General features: G+C 36.6%; 1 protein-coding gene across 1 annotated transcript in view; it reads left to right on the top strand.

Annotated features, from left to right (window-relative positions):
• Nucleotides 1–15,113, top strand: part of NT5DC1 (5'-nucleotidase domain containing 1) — a 91,051-nt gene that overhangs the window by 30,109 nt on the left and 45,829 nt on the right. The window lies entirely within an intron of this gene.

Raw genomic sequence — 15,113 nt, 5'->3', positions numbered from 1 at the left:
AAGCGTCTTCTGCCCAGGTGAGCAGTGCAGAAGATGACCTCTTCAGAGCTGCCCCACAGTATTTATACTGTTTTTCCCTCACTACATGAGGTTTCCCTGAGTTTAAGCTCCTCCCATCAAAGGTGGTAAGCACTAATTATGGTGGAAATTTCTATTAGGCAGGCATACAAGATCAGGTTGGGTTCTTTTTTTCCTTGTTTTCTAATAGAAAAATAAACTCTTTGTCCAAATATATATATTAATAGTTTTAGCCATGTGCCATCTTTTCCTGTGATTTTATTTTAGAAGTCATTTGGTAAATGTTTAGATTGGTTTGTGATGGGAAGATAATATCCCCTTTTATTCTTGAAAAACACATTTTTGTGTTATTAGGTTGAACATATTTGGTAGTATATAAATATAGGGGAAGAATTTGGAAGGGAAGGTGGATTGAGGATTTAAGCCATCATCTAAAGTGTTCAACTATTAGGTGAAGCCATCAATGTGTCCATTCTTGTTCCTAACTTGTTGAAAATAGCTTATGAATTTTAACTTATTTTTAGGCTTGAGAGAAAGAAACAAATTGGTAAAAATGTGGTTATGCTTATTTGTATTTCAGAATTTTAATATAAGCCTTAGAAGTTAATAAGAAAATTTTAATATAATAGCATATTAAATATTTCACATTTTTGCTTATTAAATGTTTTTAATTTTTTAAACAGAGGCAGAAGACATTTAATAGTAGAGATTGTAGTATAATTACCCTGAAGGATTTAGATTCTTTATTCACAGCAATGCTTAATTATTGCTTAATTTTGGATTTGACTTTTAGAGTTGCAGTAAAATTTGCAAAAAAACCCTTAACTTAATGTGATATTTTTATTTAAATAAGGTTGCTGTGTTCATTTCAGAACAAAAATTTTCTTTAAACTTTGCTTTCAGCTTTTCAAAATATTATGAGCTTACCTTGCAATTTCCTCCATAGATCTCAAATCAACCAAATTAGAAGCATTTTTCCCCAAGGATGAAAGTAAACACTATTATTGTCATTTTTATTGGTTAGTATTGTGTTTAACAATAGTAAGAAACTCTTAAAATCAGTTTTCAGGATCCTAAAGAATCTAATAAAGACAGGGAGTTTAGAGCCTAAAATTTGTATCTTATTTAATTTCATCACTTGAGATCTAAATCAGATAGATTGCACAGGTATAGATATGCCATTTATGTATTTCTACAGAATTAAAGCAGTACTGATTCAGGATTGATCAATAATTGAAATAAATGAGTGTTTGGCCAGTGGGCGAAATAGAAATATAGGTTTGTTCTTTTTCTTTTCTCTTCCCCTACCCCTGCAGACAATTGTGTGTGTGTGTGTGTGTCTGTGTCTGTGTCTGTGTCTGTGTCTGTGTCTGTGTCTGTGTCTGTATTTTAAGCAAAGCCTTGTATAGCATTTGTAGAAATATAAATGGATCACTCATATAGCATTTGTAGAAATATAAATGGATCACTCATCTCTCTGCTTCCTAGGAACAGTGTTTATTCTCCTAACTCTCACATTTAAACCGTTTATTGCCATATTTAAAAATCTACACTGTCACATGTCTCTATATAATACTCATAGATGACAATGAATTGTGGCTTTTATATAAATTCATTTTAACAGGATACTCAAAGCTTATGTTCTAGTCATTCTTTCATCATTCGGAAATTAATAGATGGAATAGCTGTTGTAATTATTATACATACTCTACTACATCTGCAAAAGGTCACAAAAGATAAGTGAGAGAAAATTGCTACCTTCCATTTGCTTATGTTTTATTTGGGCAAGAATTTGAAAGAGTAGATGGGTTAAGATTATAGATGCTCTTGAGTGCTAGGCTGAAGAATTTGTCTTGAAAGGAGTTATTAAAGGAACATATTTTAGTATTTTTGTGTCTATACATGAATGTGTGTATATGTACTTAATTGTTTACAGTGGAGACTGATACCCTGTTAAATGTCATTAATGTGAAAGTTCAGAAGATTAATTCTCAGCTCTTGACACCTAAAGCACTATGCACCTGTGTAATGCATTTGTTAATTTTTGGATATTTCAGTTATTTCCAATTTTTCACCTTGCTCTCTGCAGTGTGTTTTTTATTGTCACAATGAAAAGGTTGGACTAGGTGGTTTCTAAGCTCCTCCCAGCTTTAAAATTAGGTTATTCTAGCTTATTCTTGTGCTTGAGGTATTCTCCTGTTCCCCATGGTCAGACAGTGGCTTGGCTCCATTTAGTATTTGATATGTTTCATTATGGTTCTCCTTTTTGCGAGTGTATTTAAAAAGTCTTGGAGACACAAAAAAATCCATACTAGGTGGTTCTTTGCATCCATTTTTGGATATGTAAACATATGTGGTTATTTGCCATTCTTTATTCCCCTTTAACTTTTGAAAATGTGGTGTCTTTATTGGATAAGTCTTGGACATTCAACCCTTTTTACAAATAGTTACTTATTTCAGCACAAGGAATCTGACTTCTGTTTGCTTTGTTAGTCATATGAGAAGCACTGTCTTGACCAAAACAGATTGTAGAATCAGAATATTTGCTAGCCACACCCAACCCAATTGTGTATATAAAACTATTTTTATTCTGGTTGTTTACTTGTAGCTGTTTGAAGTGACTCCTCTGTGGCTTCAGGTGAAAACCCATTCCTCTTAAAACAGAGCCATGCTCTTTAAACCCAGGAGGTAACCTGGGTGATTTTTTTATATCAGATGTGAATGATGGTTTTACACATCTAGCAATTAATTGCTATTAAGCTCTCCTATTCATTGTCACTTCCCTTGGGTCATTCATTAATTCACTAAATATTTCTTGAGAAACCCTCAAGTGTCAGGCATGGAGTTAAATGCCCCACGCTGAAGATGTTTATACAGTGGGTCACAACCCTTCCCCTCTCACATATACCTGGGGGATCCAATACAACCCTTCAGCGTTCATTAAAGTAGTGGTGATTCAGGGACCATAGTTTGAAAAAGCTCCTCCAGTGAATACCTTATGCTCCTAAGTGGAGAATGGCTGGTCTAATACCAACGTTCTGTCACCAGCTAGTTAAATTAGTTCATCATTTTTGTTGTTTCTGTTCATATGTTTTTTTAACTCTATCATAGAAAAGTTTAGTCTTTTATAGTAGAGCAAATAGTTAGAATGAATACCTATGTATCCATCACTCAGCTTAAACTATTCTCAGCTCTTTGCCAGCCAGTTCCCCTTCTGTCATCACCTCTTACATTTTGAGGTAAATCTCATATGCTGTACCAATTCACCTGTAATATTTCAGTATCTATCTCTAGAATATACAGGTTCCTTTTTCTTCAAAACTATATCTTCATCAAATGCTAAATTATCTTCATCAAATGCTAAATTTAGTACCATCTTTCCTCAGTTATCTTATTTATGTATATACATGCACCCACATATAGTTATATGCATATGTATATGTGCTTTTTAGACTTATATACACACCCAAACATATGTACACACATATATCTTGTGTACATTTAAATACATACACATACATACATATTCATGTTTTTTTATGGATCAGTTTATCATTTACTGAGATTAGATTCATGCACTGCAATTGACTGACTGTTTCTTAGGTCCCTATTAATCTAGGTTTCTCATGTATGTCTCTTGTTTTCCCCTTGTAATTTATTTGTTGAAAAACTGTGCTGTACAATTTTCCACAGTCTGGATTTTGTCATTTAATTTGCTCTTCTGCAAATTAGTAGTTAGATCTTGAGACTTGATCTGATTCAAGTTTGAAGTACACACATATGAATGCACACACGCACATACACACACAAGGATACTTTTTTGGCAAGAATACTTCATAGGTGGTGCTGTATTTCCATCAGGAGACCCTTCATTGCTAGTTGTGTCTTTCTGAGCTTTGATGATTGTGGCTTAGATTCATTATTTCTTTGGAGATTGCAAAATGGTCATATTCTAATTCTATCATTCCTCCTTCGTTTATTTAACTGGGATGCTTCCATAAAGAGAAATACCCCTTTGTCAACTATTTGGTTTCCGTGAGGTATGATTTGTATAGAAAAGGCAGGATAGATGCCTTATTAGATTGTGTAAAAGAATAAGCATCCTCTAGAGGTGGCGTGGTAAGGTGTTTGTGTATCATTATAAAATCATGAGTTTAAACATATTCTGTTGTTTCAATCTATGGCAATTACTATTATTTTTATTTCTCAGATTTTTTCCCCCATCTTTGCCCAGTAGGGGCCTCTTCAAGTTGACTCCTGAGTCCTTTTGACATGATCCCAGTAATTTTATGGGTTGGTCAGTCTGTCCATCCTTCCTTCCTTCCTTCCTTCATTTCTACTAGGGATGTATAGTCAAATAACTGTGTTTTAAAGTCATTTGAAATGGTTCCTTTCAGTGTAGTCATGCCCACTCAATTCATTATTAGATTTCATTTTGCTTTCAATATTTAGGAATTCCTCTTTTTATAATTAATTTTGTTTTATAGTTATGTAAAATATTTCTTTGTTTTCTGTAGTGTGCTGGTATATGCATAATAACCAGCTTGGGTGTAGGGGAGAAGTGTTTGCTGATTTCCATGGTGTAAATACTCCTCCATGGCCCATTCCAAGTTACCAAGGTGAAGACATTCAGCTGGCAAAACTCCTGAACATTTAACAAGAGCCAGTGTGAGCCATCTGCAGCACAGCACACCTTGTGTATTTCCCATATCAAATGTGCAAAGCAGGGACTATTTGTAGAAATCTTTTATTACTGACCTATCCACCCTGTGTTTCACCCTCTTTCTATAAAAAGAAGGCAACCTTTTGTAAAACAAGAATTTTTGGTTTATCCTTCTATTATTTTTAAGACTATGTACTCATTCATATCCCTTCCTAATTTCTTAGATAAATGGCATTGTAATATACACATTTTATTTTACCTTTGATAAATGAAATGTTTTATCTTGGAGATCATTGAATTGCATTATGTGAAGACGGGCTGCATTTCTTTTCACAGCTGCACTGTAGTACTCCATTGCACGGATGTACCAAAGTTTTTTCAATCATTTTTCTATTGATGGACATTTGTATATTTCCTGTCTTTTGCTAATACAAATAGTTTTGCAGTGGAAACCTTTGTGTGTGTGTGTGTGTGTGTGTGTGTGTGTGTGTGTGTGTATTGGCCTGAACATTTTTGGGAGAGATTTTAAGGAGTGGAGTTCATGAGTCAGAAGGTAAATGTATATGTAGGTTAGCTAAAGATTAAATTCCCCTCCACTGTTGTATCATTTTGCATTTCCACCAGGACCACATGGGGCTTCCTGTTTCCCCACAACCCCACTAACAGGGCATGTTATTTGAACTTTTAGATTTTTGCCCATCTTACAAGTGATAGCTGGAAAATCGATCTAGTTTCAATTTTCATTCTTCATATTAGGAGTAAATCTTTCCATATATTTGAGACCACATCTCTAGCCCACTTTTCTTAAAAGTGTTCCATAGCTGATGAATATAAAGCTCCTTTCTGTGCTATAGTTCGCACATATTTTTCCCAGTTTATCATTTGTCTTTTTTGTTTGCTTATGTGATTATTTACCTACAAAATTTTCTTTTAAGTTACATAAATTCTTGATCCAGAATATTTTTGTTCTTTCATAGACTCAGAGCTTTAAGGGGCATGAGTGGTCATCTAGACAAATTATGTCGTTCTTTGGATGATGAAGTTAGTTTCTCTGTTATGAATGTTTCCTACCCTAATGTTTAATCCAGTCAAATTTCTGAAGTGAAGAACTATCAAAAAGAGTGCCCATTAAGGGGAAACATCATCACCTAAGCCAATGTGTTCATACCCTTACCCAGCAGGATACTGATTTTCCTATTCTCCCAGTCCTTCATCGTTTTAAGCAGTGGAAATGGGAAAAGTGCCCAGAAATTTAGTTAGAGCCCTTAGAGACCCACAGGTTCCACCATCACCTAGCTGTACCTCATTCTTCCTGAAAAAATTTAAAAAGAACATTCATTGGTGCTATTACAGAATCCAGAACTAAAAATAATCTATTTGTGTAAATAGTCTACTGTGGTTTAGTGGTTAGATAGCTGCTGAGGTCTTGAAAGGAGGAATTCATGCATAAAAACAGGTGTTTATGAAAAGCCCTGAAATTTCAGGCCAGGTCAAGTAAAACTGAGTCATTTTAAAAGTCTGAACAGGGGCTTTATACTCTATTTTCTATTACACATAAATTTTACATTATTTAAAGAGCTCATTGTTTTGTGCTCCTAGTGCTTAATGACATCATCTTCTTTCCATAGTAACCTAAGTTAAAAATATAGAGCTTTCTGGCCTCTTGACCTGAGGTCTTCAAGGATCTTGGTCACCTGACAGGTTCTTGGCCATTTATACACGTTCCTACTCAATTTGTGAGTTCAGCTTTCACAGGTGCCTCTGCTAAGTCAGGAGGAGAGAGATCAAGTGTTAATTGGGAAGCTCAGAGGGTGACACGTTTTATTCGAATCTCTTTGCTCTTGGCTTATCATCATACTTCAGAACAACTGTATCACCAGTTATAAACTGAGTACCCATAGGATATAAAGCAGGGGTCTGCGGGTGGCAGTACAGATCACCAAGAAACCCACCCTCGAGACTGATGCTTACACAGCTATTTATCTTACTCATGTTAACAATTAAAATGCATCCTAGAGTTTTAAGTCATCCTGGACCCTTAGTCTATTTAGCCTTTGATCAAAGAACTTTTGTTACCTGATCAACAGACCTTTACCACTGACTGTGGACAGATGTAAATGCCTCCTCTTCTTGCCGTCACTGGCCCCTTCTTTTCCATCCAGTAACCCTGAGCAGGTCACTTGGTGTTTTTGCACCTTAGTTTCTGCATCAGTAAAATCTCTAAATGTCTGCTTACATTCTTCCAGATTTTAAAGGTAATTACTTAGAAAACAATGTGAAAATATAGAAAATAAAATAAAATTTGTATACCATAGAAATAAAATAACAGTTAATCTTGGTGGTTTTCCCCACCCAAGGACCTTGTTAGTGCTAAAATTTTATCAATTGTCTTTAATCACTTCTGAGTCAAAACAACACTTGCCACTTCTGATGCCAAGAAAGCTAAAATGCAGTCCTGCTACAGTGTTGTCCTCTTTACTCTGATTTTTATTTGTTAGGAACCTTGGAAAGAGAAATAAGGTATATATGAAGTGGTAGAACAGTGCCTGGGACAACTGAATAAAGATGGATGATGAGGAGGATCATGTCGAAGAAGTAAACAGTATCTCTGACATTTATACTTGAATCTCTAAAATATCAATCTCTTCAGAATGTTTGCTGACCTTTTTTTGAGCCTTTTTGGTGCACCAGTTGCTAGGTTGGATGCTGAGAATGTCGAGTAGGAGCTGTTTACTGCTGGTGATGATCTTTGTCTCATGGTGGGGCAGACACTGAATACAGCCTCTGAAGGGCTTTGCTGTGGCTTCTTTAGTGCCTGCATGAATCCATCTTCCAAATCATGAAATGAAGTTCTCTCATCACACTTAATGCTTTTGAATACAACTCAAGCACTATCATTTATCAGTCATCGAATCTCCACCATGCACAAGTAGTGTCTGGTACAAAGCATGGACTCATAAATATTTGCTGAATGAGGGAACTAAGAGCTTTGGGAGGCCCAATTTTAATATTTTTTGACAGTGGGTGGTTTGCTTCACGCTTGTGGGCACCCAGCGGTGGGCCCTTTGCACATTCCTGGTTTGGATCTGGGTCATTTTTAGCCAGTGTCCCACCTTAAAATAACTGAATTTTTTTCAGAGGAACCAGCAACAACAACTGTTTCCCAGAGAAGTTTTCACAAGAAAATAACCGTGGCTACTGATCTAGTGAATGTGTACCTTAAACTGTTCTGTTGGCTAATTAGGTAGAAAGATTAAGATTTTCCAAAGAGAACATTTCTCTCTGTAGCCATGTGAGGGGATGTTTTGGTTTGCTAAGGCTGCTGGAATACAGTATACCAGAAATGGTTGGCTTTTTCAATGGAGATTTGTTAGGTTGCAAATTTACAGTTCTAAGGCCATGAAAATGTCCAAATTAAGGCATCAGGAGGTAGATACCTTCTCTGAGGAAAGGCTGCTGGCATCCAGGTTTCTTCTATCACATGGGAATTTACATGATGATGTCTGCTGGTCCTTCTTCTCCTGGGTTCTGGTTTCAAAATGGCTCTCTTAGTTTCTGTGGGTCCTTCTTGCTCCTCCTGGGGTGTTTTCTTTCTTGGCTTCTCTCTACACTCTCCAAAATGTTCCTGCCTTTTATCCTCTCATAGAGGACCCCAGCAAGGGGATTAAGGACCTACCTTGAATGGGCAGGGTCACATCTCCATGGAAACAACCTAATAAAAATTTCCCACCCACAATAGATCTGCCCCCACAAGATTGGATTAAAAGAACATTGTTTTTTCTAGAGTACATAACAGATCCAAACAAGCACACTCCATCCTCTGGACCTCAAAAAGGCATGTTCTTTCCATATGCAATATCACAAAAGCCTTAAATCATTTCAGTAATAATATGAAGTACCAAGTGTTAACAAAATCAGTTATAGGCAAGGTTTGTCCTAAGGCAGAATTCTCCTCCAGCTGTGGACCTGTGAAACTTAGAACAAGTTATCTGCTTCCAATATACAATGGAGGAGCAATCACAGGATAACTATTCCCATTTCCTTAGGGAGAAATTGAAAGGAAAATACAGGTCAGAGTTCTCAAACAGTTCCAAAAACCTGCATGGCAAACTCCATTAGATTTCGAAGTCTGAGAGTCATCTACAGAAAGATGTTTTATCCTTGGGGCTTGAGAGAGCAGCAGTGCTACCCTTTCTAAGGGCTTGCACAGCATCCCTATTTCCTCCAAAAGCTGGAATGATTAATCCAACATATCCAAGCACTGGGGAGACCACCTTGCTCTCCGGCCTACCCTCCTCAAGCATCAGGGTGGCACCAAGATTCTCTGCCATCTCTGGGGCACAGGCTCTCCCCTCTCTGAAGAGTGGGGTGGTGGCCAGGCTCTCCCCAATCCCCAGGGAATGTGCTCCACCCTTTCTGAGTTCCTGGGGCAGCAACACATTTCCTGAACAAAGTGGCAGAAGGCCCGCCCTCTGGGAACTCCAGGGAAAACTCACCCTCTCCACGTTCGTGAGTGGGTCCGTTATCCTGGCCTGAAGTGTCTTAGCTCCAGACCTTGGCTTCCTTGGGTCACAGAATATCTCATTTATCTTGTGTGTGTAAGGACATGCAAAAAAACTAAGACTGGTTACCTTTGGGGAGGGGAATTCGTGGCAGTAGTCAGGAATGGAGAAAAGAGACTTTTCATTGTGTGCCATCCTTCTTGAACTTTGCTAGACATTTGAATTTTTAGCCTATTTCATGTGTTTCCTAAATTTTTCTTTATTATAAGACAAGTGTACAATCCACGAATAAAAACAGGTGGACAGTAAGCCAACAAAGTTCTCAAAATATATTTTGCCTGGCAGGGCATTTTAGGGTAATTACACATTTGGTTCAGAATTTGAAGGTGTAGATATTATTAGCAAATTCAACACAATTTAAATTACTCGGTGACTTCTAAAATATTAAAATAACAATTTTTTCATAATTAATAACTAAAGTTGCTGTTTTCATCTCTGTAAAATTTCAGAGCATTATAAGCCATTTCTCTATACTAACTCAGGCTTCTTCCTACTATGTATGACAGGAAATCTAATAGACGGTGTGTTTCTTTACTAGACTGAGTCTGCATCTTCAGCATTATAATCTTCTGAATTATTTCCTTGCCAGTTAATATAGAACACTGGCCTATTCAGAGGTTACTTTAGCAGGATAAATAAGTTGAGCCTGAGCTGAAGCTTTCAAAATAGACTGGTGTTTGAATAGAGAAGGACATAGCACTGTTGCTTTTAACAAAGGTGAACCAAAGGACAGCTGTCAGAAAGGGTAGCTAGTATTTAAATAGGAGAAATGACTATTTTCCAAAAGAACCCCAGTGTCTAGTGTAGGCATTGAATTCAAAAGGAAGTAGTCAAAACTTAATGCTGATGAAATCAGGTTAGAGATTGGGGCAGGACCTTTGATCTGAAATCTCCATGTAAAGTATGTGGTGAAAGAGTTATGGAATCAGAGAGCTTGACGATTTTTAGGGATCTTTTTGCCCAGTGTCCTTTCTTTAGAGATGAGAATTTGTGATAGAAAATTTGACTTTTACACAAAGAATTGGGATTAAGGTTCATGGGTTTTTATCTAATGTCCAGTATTCCCTGCCTCCTAGTCACCCAGTTGAATGTGTTGGTACAGTACAGAATTTTTACATCTATTCACTGCAACATGTTACTCTGGTGACAGCCTTCACACTGTTATTGTGGGGCTGGAAGAAGGCCTGTGAGCTGCAAGGGATGAGGCTTAGCAAGTAGGAGGTAGATCCGGTAGTTTTGTAGCCTTGTGAGAGGGTCTTGTCTTGTACAAGGGCAATGAGAAGCCAAGGCTTGAAGGGTTTTTACAAGAGTGGCCTAATTAGGTGTGTGGTTTTAAAAGATTACTCTATCTGCAATATGGAGAGCATCACATAAGGGAGTCATTGGTCACTGGGAGATAAGAAAATGGTGGCCTATGCTAGAGTGGTGCAGTGGAGATGGAGAGAAGTAGTTGAAGAAAAGTGATTTTTTAGGTAAGGTACCAAAGACTTAGTCTATCAGCATTTGGTAAGTTTGTTTTTATTTGATGTTGCCTTCCTTCCTCTCTGTTATTTTTTCTTGTCACTTAAAATATCTGAATGTAAGGAAGCTGAAGAGTTGGAGTATTATATATAGTAAAGCTTAAATGTGGTGTGTGTTGGAATGTCACTTAAAATTATATGTAATCTATATGATAGTCATATTTAAACATTGCATAAATGGATTTAGTATGATTGACATTTAGATTTTATAACTAGAAATGTAATGTCAGATTATATGTGCTTTTATGATTTTGATAAATATTGAATATGATGTCATTTGTCAATTTTGATGGCATTTAAAAATCATCTTTTGTCTACTGAAATCTTGATGTCTCTGGATTTAATTATTCTGAATTGTTCAAGGAATAGAATTTGCAGCAATTTGTGTCATCTCCTTGGCCCTCTTTTTGTCTCTGAGCAGTTATCCAGCCCATTTTCCTGCCACCTTCCTTGCCTGCCCTATCACTTTTCCCCTCTGCACATAATTAAAGACTCTCAGATCAGAATGTGCAGGCCGTTCATAAGTACAATGTGATCCCATTCAAACATACAAATACATTTTTACTATGTATGTTTTCCTTGGCTAATTTTTCCTCAAGATAAATTGTGTACAGGAAGAAAAGTACTCTACATTCTCAAATTACACTTTTATTGTTCTTTGTTTACCCCTTCTAAATTGTTGTATAATTAGAAGGCATTCATGGAGCAAAATTTTATTCCATTTATTCATGTATTTATTCACTTGAAATGTATTAAGCACTTACATTCTGGTCCTTATTTAAGTTTGTTAATATAGGACTATAGAATTTAAATAATTAATTTGTGGTCCATTTTTATTCTTTTAAAATTCACAATATTATTATTAAGAAACGGCGGTGCATGTAAATATTGAAAAATGTGATGTTGGATTTTTAATTTAGGGTTGGGTTTAGAAATTGTATGTTAGATACCATTATTTTTTATTCCTGCTTCCCATCTGTAATGGGAATAAAGTCTATCATTTTAACTTTTCTATAATAAATACCAGCTCATTGTCTAGCACAGCAAATAAAACTAAAATAAAATAAGCCACTCCACTATAGCCTGTGAATAAGAACAGCTCTTTTCTAGATAATTGAGCCATTTATAAACTGATAATTTTGTCTCATCAGATATTCTTTTGTTTCTGGAGCATCAAGACATTTATTTTGGCTTCTGAAGCTTCATAAGGACATGTTATTTAAATAGTCATCAATGCCAACTTTTTTTGAAAACACTTATTTTATTTTACTAAGCTACTTCTTTTACTAAGATACAGGGTTAGAGTGACCTGGTTGATTCTGGTACACTTTTCCTCACAAAGGAAAAGGAGAAATGGAAATTTTGGAGGAGGTGGAATGTGTAAAGTTTGTATTTCATAATTTGCTTTAAAAGGAAGCAGTGTCTTCATTTTCATTATGCTTTCAGTAGAGTTGACTTCTGAAATGCAGGTGATAAACTAGTTTGAAGGTTTGGGATTTGAAATGGAAGCCTATGATTGGAAAACCTACAAGCTAACTGTTTGAGTCTTTTTCATCTAATAACGATTGTGGTTTTAAGACCTTGAAGTTGCACACAACAGTTGACTGTTTAATGTACCCCAATGAATCTTATGTTCAACTTCATTACTAGACTTCCAACCCTTTCGCCCTGGCTCCTGCTTCTTCAAAAACAAGAGAAAACATTAGATAACAGTTTCTTCAGTTCCTCTCTCCTGTACCTTTGAACTCATGTATCATGGTTCTCCAGGGCAGTCCTTCTGTACTGAATTCCTCCTCCTCTAACTCACATGGGACTTTCGGCCTACCATTTATTCTCCATCCTATCTTCATCAGCTCCGTCTGTAATCCTCTTCACATATCCAAGACTTTGCATATTATAAAACAGAAAGAGATACCTTCCTGAGCCCCACAGTTCCTTCCCTTTCCCTCCTTCCCTTCACAGCCATACTTTAAGTTGCTCCAGACTTTGCTATTTCTTCTTTTACAAATCTAATGCGATGCCTGGTATTGTTCCATTGTTCTTGAGAAGGTTGACAAAAAACTTTAAATTGCTAAGTTCAGAGATGTAGCTTCAGAAGTCATATTGCCATTCTTCTAAACATCTAACTTTATAAATCACCCTTTCTCAAAACCCTCTCCTCTCTTGACTTTCTTTCTACCTCTCTCCCCTGGTTTTCCCATGAACTCTGACTTTCTTCTTTATCTTATTCCTCAAGTTCTTCTTTTTGTTTTGATCATCCCATGAATGTTGGGATTCTTAAAGGTCCTATGTGTTGTCCTAGTCCTTGTACTGCAGGGGCTACCTAGATGATCATACAAATTGTCATAACTTCAGCCACTGTTTACATGCTGACACCCCCTTAACTGGTCTCTACCAAAGATCTCCTGCTTGTTCTCCAAACTCATATTTCCAATCCCCTATTGGAAACTTTATAGATATGGGGAATTGGGACTCAGAAGACTGGGATGTAATCATCAAGGTGAAGGATGTTATGAGACTGAACTAAGGAGTCCCAGAGGGGATAGAGAAGTAGGGTGTTTATAGTAAGAAGCTGGAATCTACAGAGTCTTATATTCTATTTATTGGGGGATTTCAAATGAAGGAATGACTTTGAGATTTTAGGCTTGGTCACTTGAAAGTTTGAGGCATTATTCATTAATGTTTGGAGTACAAGAGCATGAGCAAAACTTTCACAGATGATGAATATATCTTTCAACCTGTAGAGTTGGAAGTATCTGTTGGACTTTAATTGTTTGACTTATGTGAGTGTGGCATTCAAGAGAGAGATCTGGCTTGGTGATAATGGAGTTGAGAGGGACCAAACTATAGGTGGGCATTGAAGGCATAAGAGAGGATATAGTCATATAGGCAGAGCATAGAAGGCAAAGAGAAGGGCTAACCTCTCTCCTTGCCATTAAGCCCCCTACTCATGTTTCCCACCCCTTCTCCGGCTGTTTCTCTACAAAATTTACTGTGGACTATGGCAGATTACTTAAAGTTCTCTTGACCTGCCATGTTCTTTTTCCTTTGTCTGTGTATACTTTAATGGCTGAATCCTCCTCTCCTTACCCTAGTGAATTTTCTTTTTTACCCTTCAAAATGTAATTCAAATAACACCTCCTCTAGAAAGCCTTCTGTGTAGTCAGGTTTAAGCATTTCTCTACCTCTGCTTTCACAGCATCTAACGAGAACACTTATTACATTGTCTTGTGATTTCTAAGAGTTTATCCCCATTACCACTAAACTGTATCCCTTATGGGGTTAAGATTCTATTAGCAAGTTTAGGTCCAGATTTACTTATTTGTCAAGGTAATAGAATTTTTTGGTTGAATGTTTTATAATTATATGGCTTATGTAAGTATAAAAAAAAGTTAACTTAAAAATTAATGTTTACCCATATTAGTCTTTATACATGACTTATTAAAGGTCCACTTAAAAATGCCTCCAAGGCTAAACCTGCTTATAATTGTGCCTAAGAATCTCCCCACTGATGACCTCTTTGTTGTTCAGGTGTGGCCCTCTCTCTTTAACTAAGCCAACTCGGCAGGTGAACTCACTGCCCTCCCCTCTACACTACATGGGATCTGACTCCCAGGGGTGTAAATCTCCCTGGCAACATGGGATATGACTCCCGGGGATGAATCTGGAGCTCACATCTTGGGATTGAGCACATCTTCTTGACCAAAAGGGAGATGCAAAATGAAACGAAATAAAGTTTCAGTGGCTGAGAGATTCCAAATGGAGTCGAGAGGTCATTCTGGTGGGCATTCTTATGCACTATATAGATAACCCTTTTTAGGTTTTAAAGCATTGGGATAACTAGAAGTAAATACCTGAAACTATCAAACTGCAACCCAGTAGCCTTGACTCTTGAAGACGATTGTATAGCAATATAGCTTACAAGGGGTGACATTGTGATTATGAAAGCCTTGTGGATCGCACTCCCTTTATCCAGTGTATGGATGGATGAGTAGAAAAATGGGGACAAAAAACTAAATGCAAAATAGGGTGAAAGGGTGATTTGGGTGTTCTTCTTTACTTTTATTTTTTCTTATTTTCACTTTTTCTGGTACAAGGAAAATGTTCAAAAAATAGACTGAGGTGATGAATGCACAACTATATGATGGTACTGTGAACAATTGATTGTACACTGTGGATGATTGTATGATATATGAATATATCTCAATAAAATTAAATTTAAAAAAACTCAATGTAGAAGAATAAAGATTGTATTATATCATAAAAAAATGCCTCTGAGTTCTTGATTAGGTTCTGTGAGCTCATCAGAGAAAAGAAACAGTAAATTTAAATAGCCTATAATCCCCCTCC

Source organism: Choloepus didactylus, chromosome 7, assembly GCF_015220235.1.
Source record: "Choloepus didactylus isolate mChoDid1 chromosome 7, mChoDid1.pri, whole genome shotgun sequence".
Taxonomy (NCBI): Eukaryota; Metazoa; Chordata; class Mammalia; order Pilosa; family Megalonychidae; genus Choloepus; species Choloepus didactylus.
Note: the sequence above shows the minus strand (reverse complement) of the source record. Positions and strands in the feature narration are given on the sequence as shown.